Genomic DNA, 19,530 nt, shown 5'->3' with positions numbered 1-19,530 from the left:
TTCCTGATGGGCCCCAAGATGAATGTATACGACATATAGGAGCAGAATACTGAGAGAACGAAACTCTCCCGAAGGTTTTGGAGTCATGGATCTATCGGAGGCAGGCAAGTAACATAAGGAGTGAACCTGGCTGGGAGCAATGCATGTCAGGCATCGTGTGAAGGTCACAGTGGAGAGCACATGCTTACATGAAGGGCACATCACAGCTCAACACCAAGCATGTGGGAGGGCAGCCCCAGTGTCAAAGTCGTCAAGAGCAGCTGCAAGTCTGGATTTCTCTGTGAAGTCTAGAGGTCTTAAGGCACTAATTCACGTTTTTTAAAAATATATCATACACATGTATACCTGTGGCAGATTCATTTTGATATTTGGCAAAACTAATACAATTATGTAAAGTTTAAAAATAAAATAAAATTTAAAAAAAAAATATATCATATGCCAAAGAAAGCACATCTGTGAGCTGAAATCCTCCTGGGGCCACCAAGTCCTACCTCTGCTCTTGACTGTCACCTCTTGATACCAAGCTTTGCCATCTGTAAGACTAGAAGTCTACTGCGTGTTCATGTCCCTTTATTAGGCCAAGAGGAAATGGATTTCAAACCCATGAGGTCCTGTCAAAAATGCATAACGCAAATCTAGTCATCAGGAAACAGCTGACAAACCCAAACTGAGACGCATCCTACAAAGCAACTCATCAGGAGAGGAATGCAAAAAAGTCAAGGTCAGGAAAAACAAAGAAACTATGGAAGTGTTACAGATTAAAGGCGATTACAGGGAAGGGACAATTCAATGCAATGGCTGGTTCTGGACCAGTTCCTGAATCAGGCAAAGTAAATGGCCACAAAGGGCTTAGCTGGCCCAATTGGAGAAAAATGAATATGACCTATACTTTACCAAATAATACTGCATCATGTTAAATTTCCTGAATTTGATCTTCACACTGCAGTGGTGTAAGAAAGTGCCATTGTTCTCAGGAAATACAAGTACTTAAGGGTAAAAGGTCATAATGTTCACAATCAACTCTTAAATGAGTCAGGAAAAAAAGTTTATATGGGTAAATGCAGATGGAGATAATAGATAAATCTACCTCAAATGTAGCAAAATATTAACACCTAGTTAATCTACCTAACTTTGGCCACCTGATGCGAGGAGCCGTCTCACTGGAAAAGACTCTGATGCTGGGAAAGACTAAGGATAGGAAGAGAAGAGGATGACAAAGGATGAGATGGTTGGATGGCATCACCAACTCAATGGACACGAGTTTGAGAAAATTCCGGGAAACAGTGAAGAACATGGAAGCCTGGTGTGCTGCAGTCCATGGGGTCACGAAGAGTCAGACATGAGTTAGTGACTGAACTGAATTGAACCTAGCTAAAGGGAACATGAGAATTCTTTTACAATTCTTGCAATTCTTCAGCAAATTTAAAATTATTTCAAAACAATAATTTTTTTTAAAAAGAACTCTTTGGAAAGAAAAACTCCCAACCAACAAAAATAGGGGCTTATCATAGCAGCCCACACAGTAGGGTTGCAAAGGTTAATTAAGTGAATAGCTCATAACTGGCACCAAAAAGCCAAGGAAATTTGCTTGATAAATATAAATACAGTATATTAAATATTAAATAGTGTCTGGGAACAACAAGGCCCAGCCACCATTATTACGTTGACAAACATCGTGGTTCAGAAAAGTGCCGCTCATGAAATCCACCCACCTCCTTCATGGCAATGCCGGCAGGACCACTTAGAACCTAGAAAAACACTTCAAGGCACATTTGGGAACAAAGGTGTTAAATCACTGTTATTATCTCACACCCGCATATGAGGAAAGCGGGGGTAAAGGCCAGGAAAGGGCCTCTCTCTTTCCACCAGGCAGAGTGGAGTCTGGGGATTTTGATGGGCCACAGAGGAGCTATTGTTACTGATACAGTATTAGGAGAGAGAGACATCCTGCATCTGAATACCAAGTTGAAAACTCAATTTGGCTCTTGAACAAGTCACAATAGTCTCATCAAATGCCAGCCTCTTGAGACCACAGGCAGGAAACAGGGACTGTGAATGAAGCAAAAATAAAAAGGTAACAAAATACAGCAATGGAGGCCACACAGCAGAGAAAGAGAGACAAAGATGACCCAAGGAGGGTGGAGATGACCGCGCATCCCAGATGGAAGGACCATCTGGCTTGGAGACATGCTCTGTTGCCCCTCAGAGCAGTGTGTGAGAGTGTGTATGATGTCTTTTTTAATTAGGTGCAAATAATTAGAAATCAAGATACTTCCCTTACAAATCAATGTTTCCAACTTTTCTTGAAAAATCCAAGTGTCTGACCAAACTCACATACTCTTGAGGCCACTGCAGCTGGCACGGTTGCTTCTTCAGACAAGCGCTCTTCAGAGCCCCGTGCCCTCGTCCTCTCACAGGTGACCTGCTGCATCCACTTCCATTAACTACCAGGCCGTTTGTTGGAATTCCTGTTTAAGACCCCCTACTGGGATGCCGACAAAATTCCAGAGGCAGCTATGGAATGGGAATTTCAGGGTCAAAGCATGAACGTGATAGAGAAGTTATTAATAGGTCACCACTGAGTTCTAAGTCCAGGCTTACATCCCTCCCTGGGGGGGGTGGCTTATGGTTTGGAGACTATGGTTCAAACTGCCTTTGGCAAGCTCCAACCGGCCCTCCTGTCTTGATGCAACAAGAGTCCCCAAAGATCTGGCCAACAAAAACACACTGCTGAGAAAACACAATCACTTCCCCCTTGACATTAATGACTGTGAGCTCACAAAGCAAAAAGAAAATGAGGCTCCTTCAAGCTGTCTATCACCGCTGCTTGCCTTCACTTGATTAAAACATTTTTCCTTTGGGTTCAATTTCACCGCACATCTTGGGGATGAGTTATTGAGAAACTATAGAAGACACCACTAAATATAAGGAAGGTGTGTTCTGGGGCCTCCAGCGTCCTGGTAGAATAGAATGTCAAGGGGATCAAGACAGTGTGCTGGAAGGCTTTTCAGATGCCTGTATACTGATACATGTCAAGAGCCCAAACATGAATGGATTCCCATAGATTCCAGGAAGCTGGGCAGGCATGGAGGACTTGAAAACCAGGAGCGAGCTGGATGCTACTGTTACAACGGTGAGTCGAAACTGGTAGGAATATAGCTACTAGCATGAAGATCCTTGGAAGTCCAGTTCTGTACTGCTCTTATTTTACCCTGGCTGCTTCTAGACCACGAGCTCCTTAGAAGAACTGGGGCCCACCTGATTGCCATGTCCCCAGCATCCGTCATAGCACACGGCATGGAACTTGGGCTATGGTCTGATGACCTGACAACCAAACATGAAGCATAAACCTTTCTGGATCCTGAATCACAGGGGAGAAATGGCTAAAAACGACATTTTAGGAACAACGAGGCAGTTGTGATACGGACAGCATATCAGATAGTAGAATTACTGTCCATTTTCTCGGGTATAATGATAATACTGTGGCAATGTCGCTGTCCACCCTTGTTCTTAGGGAGAAACGTAGAAAGATTTAGGAATCAAGAATCACAGTGCCCGAGACAACTTTTAACAGGACAGAAAAAAATACATAAATATATAGATATACACACACGTGCTTATTCCTTTGTTTATCTATTAATAAAAAAGAGAGAAAATAAAGACAAATGTGCAAAACATTAACTGGTGAATCTAGGTAAAGGCTGGGTGTACCCAAGTTCACTACACTCATCTTGCTCCTTTCCTGTCGGGTTGAAATTTTTCAAAATTATAAGTTAAGGGAATTTTAAAATAAAAGAAATGTTTGATGAATAAATATATCCATAAGCAGGGCTCAAAATGACATTTCTGTATCCCACTGAGGGTGAACAGACGAAACCACTTAGGCTGGAGGCAACAGGCAGGGGTCCCGCCGTCTGGGTCTCTCCGACAGCGCTGAGAGCTGAAAGCATCGCTATCTCGGCCCGGGGAGCCTCTGCAGCACCCTGGCGGGGAAGCTCAGCTCTGAACGAACCAAGGTTTCGAGGAACCAGCAGAGCAACCGCTTTTGTGAAGCAAGATGAGTTAACCAACCGGCCTGTTATCAGCCTGCCTGCTCACCTTCAGTTTCACTCTCACAGGCAGCTTCCTTCTTTTGTGCTTTGTCTGGTGGGATCATCATTAAGGGGGCATTTATTTGTAGTGTTTTAAATGTCTATTTAGAAAGACATTCTGGGAAGACAGCTGTGATGGCAGTCTAATTTTTAATCTCTCTAAATAATATAGAACAAAACCCAAAGTTGATGGACAGTACAAAAAAAACTAGGTGACAAGGACGCCCCCAAAGCCAAAACGCAAGCAGGTAAGGACAGACTAACAGCCCCAAGGCCTGCAGGGCATCCGCATCTATGCAGGCGGACAGAGAAGGAAGCAGCAACAGGGCATCCGACGAGCCCCCTCAGAAAAGAACCCCCAAACTGCCAGTGAGCATCCTGGAAAGGAAAGCGTGCTGGACCAAGCTGAGAACTCTAACAAAGCCAGAAGAGACTTCCCTTCTCCCAACAGCAGGCGAGTGCAAGGGACGTGAGGTGAACCCCAAAGGGATACCTCAGGTAGGCCTCCACCCCTCCAAACTGGCCCCCTCGGGCTCCCTGTCAGGTCAGGGCAACGCAGTGGGGGAAAAGAAAGAAACAACTACTCGAGTGGAATCACGACTGAGCACAACAGAGACACTAGAGGTGAAGGGAAGCGAAGATCTAAATACAAGTCAGGGAGGACAGACTTCCCGGCTGACCGAGTGGTGAAGACTTCGCCTTCCAATGCAGGGGGTGTGGGTTCAACCCCTGGTCAGGGAGCTAAGGTCCACATGCCTCCTGGCAAAAATCCCAAAACATGAAACAGAAGCAATATTGTAATAAATTCAATAAAGACTGTAAAAATGGTCCACATCAAAAAAAAAAAAAAAAAAAAACTTTAAAAAAGAAAGTCAGGGAGAAGAACCAAACCAGGAGTCTCAGAAAGCAAGCTGTCACACACCTGGTCCCTCCGTGATTACAAGAAGTTAAAAAGCACTGCCCTCAACCTTACCCCCTCCCTCTAACTGTTTGGTTTCTTGACCATGCAGAAAGAAGAGCAACAGAGAAATGGCCAGAGAACACCCCATACTGAAGTTGTAAGGAAAAAAGAGGAAGGAGGAGAATGTTTCTACAGACAATGACGGCATGCCAGAAATACCCACGTAACTGCAGCTTTCTATTTCAATCCAAACTCAATGACACTGCGGAGATGGAACGAGACGCGAAAGAACAACGTGGACCAGAATTAGAAAAACTCAGTGGTGAAGGGACAAAACTCAGGAAATTAAAGCAAAGTTTTCAGAAATGAGACCAGCCTGGAAGGAACACCTAGACGGTGAAGAGAGGAAGCTTAAAAAAAAAAAAAAAAAACTAAAAAGTGAACAAAGAATAAAGATTAGCAAGAAAGTGACAAAGAGTAAAGACAGGACCCAACATACAGGAAACAGAAGCCCCCAGGGAGGAAAACCAAAGGGAAGGAACAGACACTAAATTACGATTTGAATCAACTTTGCTGAAATAAAGAGACGGAAATCACACATAGGAGCCCACCAGCTACCTGAGAGTGCTAATTCTGAGTAACTAATACGGAGATGCATCCTAGTAAAACTAGTGAACTTCAGACATGGAAAAACTCCTTTGGGCAAGTGACTTTGAAGGGAAAGAAAATTTAATTATCCTCCAACTTGGACAGCAATGCTTCTCCAAAATGTAGTAACATATTTAAGATACTGCAGATGGTGAAACCTAAGGATTTTAGAGCCACCAGACCGACGTTCAAGTGTAAAGGGCACTGGAAAGTTCCATTCTGACGCATCTTTGGTGAATCCAATCACCTAGTATTCTCTGCTCCACAACAAACACAGAAAGGCCTAGGAATCAAGCTTCCTGATTATTCAAGTTCCAAATTGTTTTCAGCACAACAAGGCCTTTTTCTGAAGGAGGTCAGACCTTTTGGGTCCTGGATTGACTTAAAAGAGGATGTAAGTCAGGCTGGTTTGTGGAATCTTGGGATCTGGTTGGTGTCCAGACTGAGGGCTGTGTTCCGTGGAACCAAAGCAATGCCTGTCTCTAGCTTCACTCTCAAATGAGCATGACTCAACCCCCCACCTCTGCCCACAGGAGTAACAGCTTACACCAGCCCCCTTCCAGCACAAGACCCATCCACAGACCGTGGCAAAGGGAGGGAAAAATGACCAGAAAAGACCAGAAGAGCCGACTCTGCCACTGCAGCCACACCTCATCACCAGAAGACACTGCTCCTAAGAGGTCCCAGCACATGTCACCCTCTGGAGCTCGAGGAATCCTATAACCTCCGGCCTCACACGCCTGTCCCTGGGCCCCTCCCCTTGTCTCATGAACACTGATCAGATGAAAACTACAAAGGCATAGAGCCTCTACTGGCCAGCTGGGGATGGCAGGGACAGGGAAGTCTAAGATCGTGTGGACTCTGGGTTATCGTAAAGTAGCTCTGCTCAGTAAGTGGAGAGAAGTTATGGGACAGATAGATACGTTACCAACTCTTGGTTCACAATGACCTCCTGACAGGAGTGTGAGCTCCATGAATGCAGGGATTGTCACCTGACTGGGACACTGGTGGATCCCAAGTGCTGCAATTAGAGCCTGACCTTACATTCAGCAGGCACTGGGCCCACACTGAATGAATGAATAAATACTACATATGAAGCAACAGATAAAGCATCCATTCACTTATTTTAAAAAATAATTGAGACAAGAAAGTAACTGAGGGGACTTCCCTGGTGGTCCAGTGGTTAAGAATTGGCCTTCCGATGCAGGGGATGTGAGTTTGATCCCTGGACGGAGGAGCCTGGTGGGCTGCAGTCCATGGGGTCGCTAAGAGTAGGACACAACTGAGTGACTTCACTTTCACTCTTCACTTCCATGCATTGGAGAAGGAAATGGAAACCCACTCCACTGTTCTTGCCTTGAGAATCCCAGGGACGGGGGAGCCTGGTGGGCTGCCGTCTATGGGGTCACACAGAGTCGGGCACGACTGAAGCGACTTAGCAGCAGCAGGGAACTAAGATTCCACATGCCGAGGGGCAACTAAACAAAAACCCAGCAGAGCCCCCCAAAAAATAAATAAATAAGTAGCACTCTATATATACTAAAAAAAAAAAAATCACTGAACTGCATTCTTTAGACAAGTGACTTGCATGAATTAGTATGAACTGTATGTATTAGTATGAATTGTATCTCAATAAAGCTGTTAAAAAATAAAAATAACTGAGAATCTGCTATATACCAGGTACTCAGACAGTCACGGGAATGTAAGAGAATATAACCAGCAAGGTCTGCCTCTCAAGATCAACGCGGCTTTCATTTAAGACCCTCAACAGGCTAATACTTTTCAAGGTAAGAGAAGCCACAAGGACAGTCATGCAGGGCCAAGTCACGTTTGGGTTCCTAAACGGGAGTTGCAGAATCAGGGTTTGTATCACATATAAGAACACTAGTGACCCAGCCCAACTCCACGCCCACTCCCATTTTCGGCTGAGTAAACTGAGGCTGTGAGTAGGAGCACAGCCAGCCAATGGCCACAGCCAACAGAGCAGCAGAGCTGAGATGGACACTGAGCAGACGGACTCCCCCGCACACACCACACCACCTTCGTCATCAATCCTGGCGCGACGCCTGCTTCCCCCAGCAATGAACACGAGTCCCTGGAAACACAGAAGATCTCACAGGGACACTGGACCTCAGCATGTGCATTTATCCAGAGACAGCAAGGCTAAGCTGGGGTCAGCCCTTTTCACAATTCACACACACACACACACACACAAACAGCACATATACACATAATGCATAATTTCTAGGACACACTCCTTATTTTACAGAGAAGAAAACCAAAACTCAGATTAATCGGCTTGTCCCAAGTGCTCACAGCAGCTAAGCAGTGGACCCAGGATGAACCTGTACCCGTCACAAGCTGGGAGAAGAGACATCAGTTAAGAGTACGTTGGCTGTCATAATCAAATGCCACAGACTGGGTGGCTTGACAATAGGTACTTATGTCTCAGAGTTCTGAGCACCTGAAACCCAAGACCCAGGTGTAGGAGGTCTGGTTTCTCCTGAGACCTGTGCCCCAGGCTTGCAGACGTCCGCCTTCTCTCCCTATCCTCACACGGTCAAACCTGTGTGTGACGTTCTTGGGATCTCTTCCTCTAATAAGAACATCCACCATATTAGAGTTGAGTCTCACTCTCATGACCTCATTTTAACTGTAATTATTGCCGGGAGAAATATCAACAACCTCAGATATGCAGATGATACCACTCTAGTGGCAGAAAGTGAAGAGAAACTAACAAGCTTCTTAATGAGAGTGAAAGAGGAGAGTGAAAAAGCTGGTTTAAAATTCAACATTAAAAAAATTAAGATCATGGCAACCAATCCCATCATTTCATGACAAATAGAAGGGGAAAAGTGGAAGCAATGGCAGATTTTTATTTCTTGGGCTCCAAAATCATTGCAGACAGTGATCTGCAGCCATAAAATTAAAAGATGCTTGCTCCTTGGAAGGAAAGCTATGATAAAGCTGCTGCTGCTGCTGCTAAGTCGCTTCAGTCGTGTCCGACTCTGTGCGACCCCATAGACGGCAGCCCACCAGGCTCCCCTGTCCTGGGATTCTCCAGGCAAGAACACTGGAGTGGGTTTCCATTTCCTTCTCCAATGCATGAAAGTGAAAAGTGAAAGTGACATTGCTCAGTCGTGTCTGACTCTCAGTGACCCCATGGACTGCAGCCCACTAGGCTCCTCCGTCCATGGGAGTTTCCAGGCAAGAGGACTGGAGTGGGGTGCCACTGCGAGACAGTATATTAAAAAGCAGAGACATCATGACATCACTTTGCCAACAAAGGTCCACGTAGTCAAGGCTATGGTTTCTCCAGTAGTCATATACAGACGTGACAGTTGGACCACAAAGAAGGCTAAGCAGTGAAGAATTGATGCTTTTGAACTGTGGTGTTGGAGAAGACTCTTGATAGCCCCTTGGACAGCAAGGAGATCAAACCAGTCAACCCTAATGGAAATCAACCCTGAATATTCATTGGAAGGACTGATGCTGAAACTGAAGCTCCAATACTTTGGCCACTTGATGCAAAGAGCTGCCTCACTGGAAAAGACCATGATGCTGGGAAAAACTGAAGGCAAAAGGAGAAGGGGGCGGCAGAGGATGAGATGGTTAGATAGCATCACCGACTCAATGGACATGAACCTGGGCAAACTCTAGGAAACAGTGGAGGACCAGGAAGCCTGCTGTGCTGCAGTCCATGGGGTCGCAAAGAGAAAGACATGACTTAGCAACTGAACAGCAACAACCTTCTTAAAGACCCTGTCTCCAAGTACAGTCACATTGGGCATCAGAGCTTTGAGCACATGAATTCTGGGAGGACACAGCACAGTCCATAACAAACAGTGACCCACCTCGGGGGCCAAAGTCCGCTGCAAACGTGTAACAGAGGCAGTGAGTAAAACTCAGTCTAGAAATAGATTAGCAACAATTTAGGTAATCATCCAACAGCGATCCTAAAAATAGAATAATACCCAAATAATTACTCCCAAGCCAGTCTCGCTTTAGAAACTACCTAAGCGGTAAATGAAATATAATTAACATTTTCTGTTAGGCTTCTCAGGAGAGAACACCACGCCATGCACTAACCCTCCTATCTCAGGGACAAAGGGATTGAGAATTTTGAAATCTTAACAACACTTTCAATTTACAGAATCATTTTCCTGCCCCCAAAATACAAAAAAGCAAAGCCACCAAAGACAAACTCTCCTCAAACATGTGGTGTATTACTCAGAGGTGGGGGAGAACACAGCAACTCTCCAACAAGCCACCCAGCACAGGGTCCATCTTCATATTATTCTGTCGCCTCCTAATCTTTTTATTATTCATTATTTATAAAGCACCAACAGAGTTACCGTGTGGAAAATAGACCTACTCCTCCAGTTTTTAAATGAGCTTTGAGAATTCTTTTGTGCTGGTTCAAATGCCACCTTGAAAGTTGGTGACTGACACATGAGCTGGTCTGTCTGTCACGGTTAAGCCCTCTCCCAGCCCAGCTCCCAGCGCTAAGGCTGCTGCAGGATTGGCTGAAATCCAATGATAAATCTCTCTGCCTCTCATGTGCCCAGAGCTGACACTGGCAGTAATAACCGGGTGTGTCCACCCTTCCCTTTGAGAAGAAGTCAAGGCTAAAAGTGCCAATGACTCCTCTTGCCAAGATGGGACTTCTCCTTGCCCTGACTTTCAGCAGAGTGGCCACAGGATAACCGAGGGCCACTGGCTCTCTTGGTGGGTTTTGCTCCTCCATGCCTCCCACGTGGTTATCCCAGCAGCTCAGGAGCACAGAGATGCCCAGCCACCACCCTAGAGATGCACAACAGCAGCAGGGCACCAGGGAGGCAGCTGACCTGCCCTGCAGACTGAGACGGGCCTGCCTGTCCAGGTCACGACTTCCAGCTCACAGGGTTCACTTTTGCTGAACTGTCAACCAGCAGCAGAGGCGTGGCAACACCCGCCTGAGCATCAGGGGATTCACAACACATCAAGCCATAAGAGAGGAAGTGTCTGCAGGCATCTCACAGGCTGGGAACGCAGCCTTCCCTTCTCCCAAAGGCTCTAAGCAGCTCCAGAAACAGGTGCTTGGCTCCGGGCTGGTGGATAAGCCTCTCCTGGGCCACACATAGAGGAAGCCATGTGTCACAGGGGACAGGGTTAGAGTTCTGAGCCAGAAGACCCAGACTCGAGACCTGACTCAGCACCTGGCCGTTCAGCAGCTCCATCAGGGCTCAGGAAACTGCAGCCATAGAGCAAATCCAGCCTTGTAAATAAAGTTTTTGTAAACAAAGTTTTATTGGTACAGAGTCACAACCATCAGTTGACGTGTCATCTGTGGCTGCTTTCACACTACAATGGCAGTGCTGAGTTGCTGCTGCAGAGGCCAGATGGCCCACAAACCTGAAAATACTTACTGCCTGGTCTTTTACAAAGTCTGTGAACCCATGTGACACCTCACAGAAGTGATTTTACATTTCTGAATCTGTGTCCACTATCCCTAAAGCGAGAACAGAATGACCGTCCATCTTTCATATCTCAAAGGGTTGTAAAAATCAAATTCATTCATTAAAACATGATACTAATGATGATGACAATTCTTTGAGCCCCTAGCATCTGTCAGACAGCATTCTGAGCACTTTGCCTGGATTATTTTATTGAATCCTGACAACACTGTGAGAAAGGTAACAATTTTACAGATGAGGAAATAAGACTCAGAGAAATGAAGGATGCTGATCAAGAAACGAAGGATACTGACCAACAGTGATGACCTAGCCCATCCACTGCCCTCTGCTCTTTCAGACCCCAGGACGAGGATGCCGGAGGTGTCGACACCTGCGCAGTCACGTGATAGATCTCAGACCCTTGCAGTACCCTCTGGACCGCCTCCACACTCTCCTTCCAGCCCTGTCCCTCTTCTCCTTTCTACTCCCTCCCCATTTAAATTGCCAAGAAGGGTCTTCCCCGGTGGTCCAGCAGTTACAAATCTGCCTTGCAATGCAGGGGACGCAGGTTCAATCCCTGGTTGGAGAATAAGATCTCACGTGCCAAAGGGCCTGTGAGCTCATGAATGGCAACTAGAGAAGCCCCCATGTTGCAGACAAAGACCCCAGGTGCCGCAACTAAGACCCCATGCAGTCAAATAAATATTTTTAAATAAATAAATTGCCAAGAAGAGTTTGCCATCCTGTGTTTATTTTAACAATGGATACGGACTACTTCTCCTCAGCTGGTGAACAAAGCCTCAGGGTCTCGATGAGCATTTCATTTGTAAACAACACTTCACATTGTGTAGCAGGTTAAAAAAATTTTTTTCTTAATCAGAGCGAGTAACACTTCTGGAATAAAGATTCAAAGTTTCAGATGCAATTTCAACAACAACAACAAAAAACATGTGTCCCAGCACAACAACACCGGTAAGTAGCAGCAGAGATGTCTGCTAGGAACTGCACAGTTGACCAAGTCAGGACTCTGTGGGATCCTCACAAAAGCACTGAGAGAGGCTGGCAGGCTTGGTGTTCACTGGCAACAAGGCCCAGAGAGGTCAAGAGACTTGCCTGAAGGCACACAGCTGGCAAGGAGCACAGGTGAGAATTAAAGAGTAAGTCCTTGACCAAATTAAACAGTTGGGCCACCCACCAAGCACTGAGCTGTGGACACAGAAGGACTTGGAGGCCGTTTCAAAAGTGTACCTATAACGAGAAACATGAATTTGACCCAAATGCTTGTATTACGCCTGAAAACAAGGCCCCCTACCCATCTGACCAGGAGAAATTTCTCTACTCTGCTTCAAAAACCTGCAATCTGGGATGTTGGGGCCGTTGGCACTTGCCAAGGTTTCAGGTGGAGGGAATTCTTCTATTTTGGGGTCATTCCATTTCTCTTCCTTCCAGAAACAGCCCTTCATGAGATGCTGGTGGGTGTGTCAATCACACAGCCCCGCCTTCCCTCCCAGGGGTAGGCACGTGACCCTAGCTGGCTCATCCCTCCAGAACTGAAGACTGAGCTGGGAGGCCATAGGGCCCACAGAGGGCTAGCCAGGAGCCCTTCTGGGGAAGGGCCTGGGGTGCTCGCTTCACCAAGACCCTGACCTGCAAGGAGAATGGAAGCCTGGCTCTGAGGAAGCCCTGCGTGCCACCTCTGGAGAAAGCCCCCCTGAACATGACATCAACCCAGAAAGCAAGCTCGGGGTTGGGGGCAGGGGTGTGGAGACTCGGAGGCCGGTGATTCGAGCACTGCTCTGGAGCCAGACCTACTGGAAGCCCACACCAGCCCCTCCTGGAGGCTCCCAGTTATATTAACCTGGTATTAGGTTGGCCAAAGAGTTCATTCAGATTTTTCCATAAGCTTTTTTTTTAAGATACTTTGTTCATGTGGACCATTTTTTAAAGTCTTTATTGAGTTTGTTACTATATTGCTTCTGTTTTTGTTTTGAGGGTTTTTTTTTTTGGCCTACCAGGTCAGGCCCTCCCTGACCAGGGATCAAACCCACACACTCTACACTGGAAGGCAAAGCCTTAACCAATGGACTGGATGTCCGCTTTTCAGAGAGTACAGAACAACCCGAATAAACTTTTTGGCCAATCCTATAGATTCCTATGGGCTTAGCTTAGTTGGTAAAGAATCTGCCTGCAGTGCAGGAGACCTAGGCTCAATTCCTGGGTCAGGAAGATCCCTAAGAGAAGGAAAAGGCACCCCACTCCAGTGTTCTTGCCTGGAGAATCCCATGGACAGAGGAGCCTGGCAGGCTACAGTCCATGGGGTCGCAAGAGTCAGGCACGACTTAGCGACTAAACCACAAACCACCCATAGATTCCTTGGGTTTGGGTTTTATTTGTTCTATACAAACTCATCTGAGTTGGGATCCTTTGATTTGCAACCCAGAATCCTCACACATACAGCTTCCCCTATGGTCACCATGCCTAGAGAGAACACCCACAGACTACAGGAGGGCTACTGTCCTGAACCACACTCTCCTCTTGAAGACTGACAACCACAACACCAGCCAGAGGGGAGTGGGTTGGGGGGAGATGGTGATCCCCCCTGCCCTTCGCAGCCCCTCTGAGACAGCACTGGCTCAAGATGAGAGAGACCATGGATCCCACCTGACAAACTCAAGCTCAGAGGAAGACACACCCAGACCAGACCTTCCCTGCTACCTGACGTGGGCTGATCACAAGATGGAAGTGACTGCGAATGACTTTTCCTCCTTTTGTATAAATTTCAGCCTTTTCGAGAAGTTTATGCAACAGCCAACCCCAGAGCTGGGTTCAATTCGGTGCCCTCGGTTATCACGTGAAGACAAGGCAGGCAGCTGTGTGAAACCCCCAGTTAACCACAGGAGCGGCACGATTCTGCAGGACCCCTCAGCTGGTCCACCTGGGAGCCGCTGCCAACCAGGGAGGAGGGTCAGCACCCTCCTCTGGGTCCATCGGGAGCTGGAGAAGGAATTACAGACCACCAGGGGCACCCCTGGCCCTCGTGGAAGGTCTCCCCAGCCCTCCTCCAAGCTGATAGGGTAACCTAAGATATAAAGTCACATCACTTCCCCAAGACCCGTAAAGCACCAGCCACAATTCTTCTCCAGGTCTCCTGAGTCATGAATAAACCCTACCACTGTCTACCTGGAATCAATGCTCCTGGATGTCTCAGGGTGCTGCAACAAGTCGAGTCCTCAGCTGGGGTCACCATCAACACACACACGCACACACACCCCAGCGTGCACACGCACCTTCAACAGAGACCTGAACATCAGCCTCCAAGTTCCCTCTTTGTAACCAACCCGCCTCCTGAAGCCCACCTCCTAAACTTGCCTGTGGGTGCCCTTCTCCACCCTCACAGCAGCCCTCAGGGACAGCCCCCCTAACCGCCTGGGTCTCTACCACCCTCTCCTCACTGGCCCCTGCCCACAGCCTGAGGTCACCCCAGCCTTTCTCCCCCACAGCAGTGCAGTCCTCTCCGAGGACAGAGGCCTCGTACACACGGGACTGAACCATGAGCAGCTGCTGGGATGCGCCACCAGCTCTCTGGCATCTGGGCATGATTCCTACGGCTCGTGTGCCCAAGAAGACCTCCCTTGCTGATAAAAAGCAGGTGGGTGTACACGCACACAAAGACACACTCACACACAAGCACGTACCTGCACACGAGTACAGGCCCAAACCTCTATCATCTTTTCTGTTTTTTCCAGTGCCTGTGTGCAAGGGACACTCACATATTTTAAAAATGAATACCATTACTTTGCTGACCAAGGTCCGTATAGTCAAAGCTATCGTTTTTCCAGAGTCGTGTATGGATTTGAGAGTTGGACTATAAAGAAGGCTGAGCACCAAAGAACTGTGGTGTTGGAGAAGACTCCTGAGAGCCCTCTGGACAGTAAGGAGATCAAACCAGCCAATCCTAAAGAAAATCAACCCTGAATACTCATTGGAAGGACTGATGCTGAAGCTGAAGCTCCAATACTTTGGTCACCTGAGGCAAAGAATCAACTCACTGGAAAAGACCCTGATGCTGGGAAAGATTGATGCAGGAGGAGAGGAGGAGGAGAACAGAGGATGAGATGGTTGGATGGCATCACCGACTCGATGGACATGAGTTTGAGCAAACTCCGGGAGATGGTGAAGGACAGGGAGGCCTGACATGCTGCAGTCCATGGGGTGGCAAAGAGTCGGACACGACTGAGCGACTGAAAAACAACAACAACACAACTAATACCCTGGGAACATGTTTAACGAATCCCCCTGCCCCGCATACACTCTGTTTTACCACACCTGCCCTTAGCAGGAGCTGAGGTGAAGTTCTGAGGTCACCTCCAAAGCCATCCTTCAGTTATGGCCATGATCTTCGGGAGGGAAACCCTATCGCAGGACCGTCCTCCCCATGGGTCCTGTTCAGAAGTGGGACAGCCCCCTCCCCACCTGACCCCCAGGTGCCAACCATTCAGCCCTTGACGATTCGGGGCAAGGGGAATGCAAGTCAACTTTCACTCACACCTTCCTCCTATGACTTTCTTTTATCTCCTAAAGGATCACTTCAGAGGGCAGGCTACCAAAGTGAACGGATAGGAATTTATGTAACCATCTAATAATAACTCAAGATGTTATCATTAAAACGTTCGAGCAGCAAAGGGAACTCGGGAAGGTACTCCAATTGCTTCCCTGTGATGAGGGATAAAAGAAGTAGCTCTCAAGGAGGAAACCAGGAAGGCAAAGTAGGGCAGGCTCCAAAGGTACCCCAGGCTCTCATGGCCCAGGCACATCAGTGCTCCTGTCCGCCCGGGTCCAGGCTGCATCCCGGGGCCCCAGGGGCCTGTCCCATTATGAGAAGATGGTTCCAACTGGGACACTGCATGTAAGGGGACGGACACTGCAAGTGGAGGAACATACCAGGAGGAACAATGTGGGCGGAGAATCAAAGGTGGGTTCAGTTCTCTGCATGACTTTTCACCTCGCCATGTGACCTAGAGCAGGATCCCTTCAGCTTCTGAGCCTGGGTTTCCTCGTTTGGAAGGAGACCTTCCAAAGCAGGGTACTCTCCCACACCCTGCTGCTTACCCCCGGGCCTTTGCACATCCTTTGTTTCTCCCTGGGGGTTCCTCCCTCAAACTCTGCCAGCTTGAAGATCCCACAAGAGAATCCCTCTTGACCCCTGCCCTCTACCACATGTGTTCCAGCACTGAGAGCCTCTTTCCTGCTTTCACACAGCCTATGCTTTCCTTTCAGATAGTTCTGTTTACAAACACAGATTTACTAATAAGGTAAGTACCTAGCTACCACCTCCCCCCCACCAGAAGGTGACACATGTCCACTGCTTCATCACCGTCTCCCAGTGCCTGGCACATGAAGCGAACTCTGTGCTTTTAGTTTTCTTTGCGAGTTTCAGCGAGGCTTAGTGGCTGAGAGCTTGGGCTCAGCGCAGGTGCTGGCAAACATTTTCAGAAAAGGGCCAGAGGTCTCTGTTACAACCACTCAACTCTGCTGCTGTAATGCAAAAACCACCAGAGACCATTTGTAAGTGAGTGGGTAAACGCATGGCCATGGCTGAGTTACAGACAACACATGATTTACAAAAATGGATGGTGGGCCCACAGGCCATAGTTGACAGCTTAAGCTCTAGAGTCACACTATGTGAATTTGAATCCTGGCCAGGTTGCTCCCCTGCAAGGGTACCTTGGACAAGTGGCCTAACCTCTTTGTGCCAAGGTTTCATGTGTCCAATCAGACCAGGGCTTTGGGAAGATTAAACAATGGCCATAAAGACAGCTGAGCACTGAGAAACTGATGCTTTCAAACTGTGACACTGGAGAAGACTCTTGAGAGTCCCTTAGACAGAAAGGAGATCAAACTAGTCAATCCTAAAGTAAATCAACCCTGACTATTCATTGGAAGGACTGATGCCGAAGCTGAAGCTCCAATACCTCGGCCACCTGATGCAAAGAGATGGCTCACTGGAAAAGACCCTGATGCTGAAAAAATTGAGGGCAGGAGGAGAAGGGGCGACAGAGAATGAGATGGTTGGATGGCATCATGGACTCAACAGACGTAAGTTTGAGCAAACTCCGGGAGTTGGTGATGGACAGGGAAGCCTGCTGTGATGCAGACCGTGGGGTCACAAAGAGTCAGACATGACTGAGCAACTGAACAACAACAGCAAAACAACAGCTGGAACAAATGTATGTGAGCTGTCATAATCATTAAAGTCATAATTAATGATGGTGGTGATAAGAGAATCAGTGACTGCATCTCCCAACCCTAGGCACTTGGTCAGTGGCCGCTGCCCAGACGGTGACCATATTAATGAGGAGGAGGAGGAAGCCAATCCTGACAGGTGAGCTATGAGAGATTCCAAGCACTCTTCTGGGGCACACAGAGGCTCCAGGCGGGTCAGCTGAGAGAGGTGATTGTCTGGCCAGTCTGGATGGCCAGACAGGTGGCCCGCCGGTCACCTCTCTCAGCTGACCCACCTGCTTCCCTGGCAGAGCTCAGACAAAGACCATTGGGTGACTCCAGCTCTGAGTCAGCCAACCACCTGGTACAGTCATGGGTCACTGAACTCAGATTCCTCAACAGGCAGGGAAAAAAATGACACAGCACTTCCATTACCAAATGAGGACAAGGACCTCACCTGTTAAGAGCTGGCCAGGAAGTCAGTCTTCCTGGTTCAGCCAGCAAAGCTAAGACTTTGTTACAGGGTCCCCCATAAAGTCAAACATTCCTCTGGACGCAAAAGAGACAGGCATTGAGCTAATGAGCCACGTGGGCAGTTGAGATAGAATGTCCCCAGCTGACCACCATCACTGACCGCTGGCAGACCCCTCTAAGGGGAGGTCCATGCAGCAGTCCAAAGGTAATATTGTTTTGCGAAATTAACATAAATAGTCCAGGCAGACCAGTAATTACAGTTATTAAATTCAAAGCATTAGGTTAGACCAGGGATTCTCTGCAATCATTTTTTTAAAATTGTATCATGTTCCACTGATTTTAAACACACACACACACACATACACACACACTCTAACGTGTGAAGCGGCTGGTGGCAGTTCTTAAACAGAGAACCTCAAAGGGAGGAAAGACACACAGGCTTTTCACACTTTTCAGGAGCTGTGGATTTACAATTTGCTCCCCACCTGCTCTGCCAACAAAGAGAAGCACCTGAGAAGTAGGTGGTGAAAGGATGTGATGAGGAAATGACCCAAAGGGCATAATCAGGTCGGACCAAAATGAGGCCCCCTCCTCAACCGCGGGCGCTGGAGCCCTGCTGCTCACCCCCACAGCCGGCACAGGGCAGAGGCTCAGTGAACACAGCTCTGTAATGAACCAATGGACCTACTTCACTGGCTCTCCAAACCACACGTTTAACCCTGAGGCACGTCTCTACTACTACGAGCAGTAGTACTGGTACTGTGAGTACTACTACTCCTGATACCCAATACAGATGAAACTTGCACCACGTGTTCAGCACTGTCCTAAGCACTTCATATAATCCTCCCAACCATCCTCCAAGGAAGCCCCACTTCACAGGGAGACTGGCCCAGAGAGGGGAGGCGAGAAGTCCAAGGTCACACAGCCCATGTGCGCAGAGCCGGGGGCCTCAACACCCACCCCCTTACCTGTCCCTGGGCCAGGCCTGCACACACAGCAGTCACTCTCAAGCTTTTTACCGCAGGGAGGCCTGGCATGCTGCCGACCATGGGGTCACAGAGAATCAGACATGAGTGGGTGACTGAACAACAACAACGGAACCCATGCTAACGTTTCTGTGATATTTTTTTTTTTCTGCAATATTTTTTTAATTGGCCCACTTTCTTACATCACCTTGTCCTAAACAATGGAATATGAAAACTCACAGATTTGACAGGTTATATTCTATTTTCTAAAACTTAGCCAAATAAAGGTAATCAGGGAAATAAAAATATTCCTCTGTGTAACAAGAGAGACCATCCTTTTCTACAAACTTGGGAACACAGCCCTGCCCCGCAGCGCCCTCTCTGACCAGCTTGCACACAGCCTCACCTGCAGCTTCTCAGGGACAGCTAGTCAGATTCTGAGGACATTTCTGAGCTGCACTGGGCTCCCGTGGGGCACCGGGGCAATACACACAGACAAGACACAGCTCAGGGGGCAGCACCTGCTTTGCTCTCAGCAGGAACATCAACTGCACACCTGGTTTTCTCCCAGGATGCTCACCTGGGAGTAGATCCCTCCACCTACCTCACCTCCGAGGGTGGGTGAAGAATTCAGAACAGGCTAATCTGGCCTTCACTCTTCCCAGCAACAGGGACCGACTCAGGGAGGGACATACGTTTGGGCCCAATATGAGCCAGAGAGAGTCAAGCCTGAGTCTCCTGTTTGACTGCTCCGAGGCCAGAAACTCTGTCTTGCCCACTGGACGTAACACTGA

General features: G+C 47.8%; 1 protein-coding gene across 5 annotated transcripts in view; it reads right to left on the bottom strand.

Annotated features, from left to right (window-relative positions):
- SNX29 (sorting nexin 29) overlaps positions 1–19,530 on the bottom strand; it is a 597,448-nt gene that overhangs the window by 409,172 nt on the left and 168,746 nt on the right.

Source organism: Bos taurus, chromosome 25 (genome assembly GCF_002263795.3).
Source record: "Bos taurus isolate L1 Dominette 01449 registration number 42190680 breed Hereford chromosome 25, ARS-UCD2.0, whole genome shotgun sequence".
NCBI classification, from domain to species: Eukaryota; Metazoa; Chordata; class Mammalia; order Artiodactyla; family Bovidae; genus Bos; species Bos taurus.
This window is presented reverse-complemented; position numbering and strand designations above follow the sequence as displayed.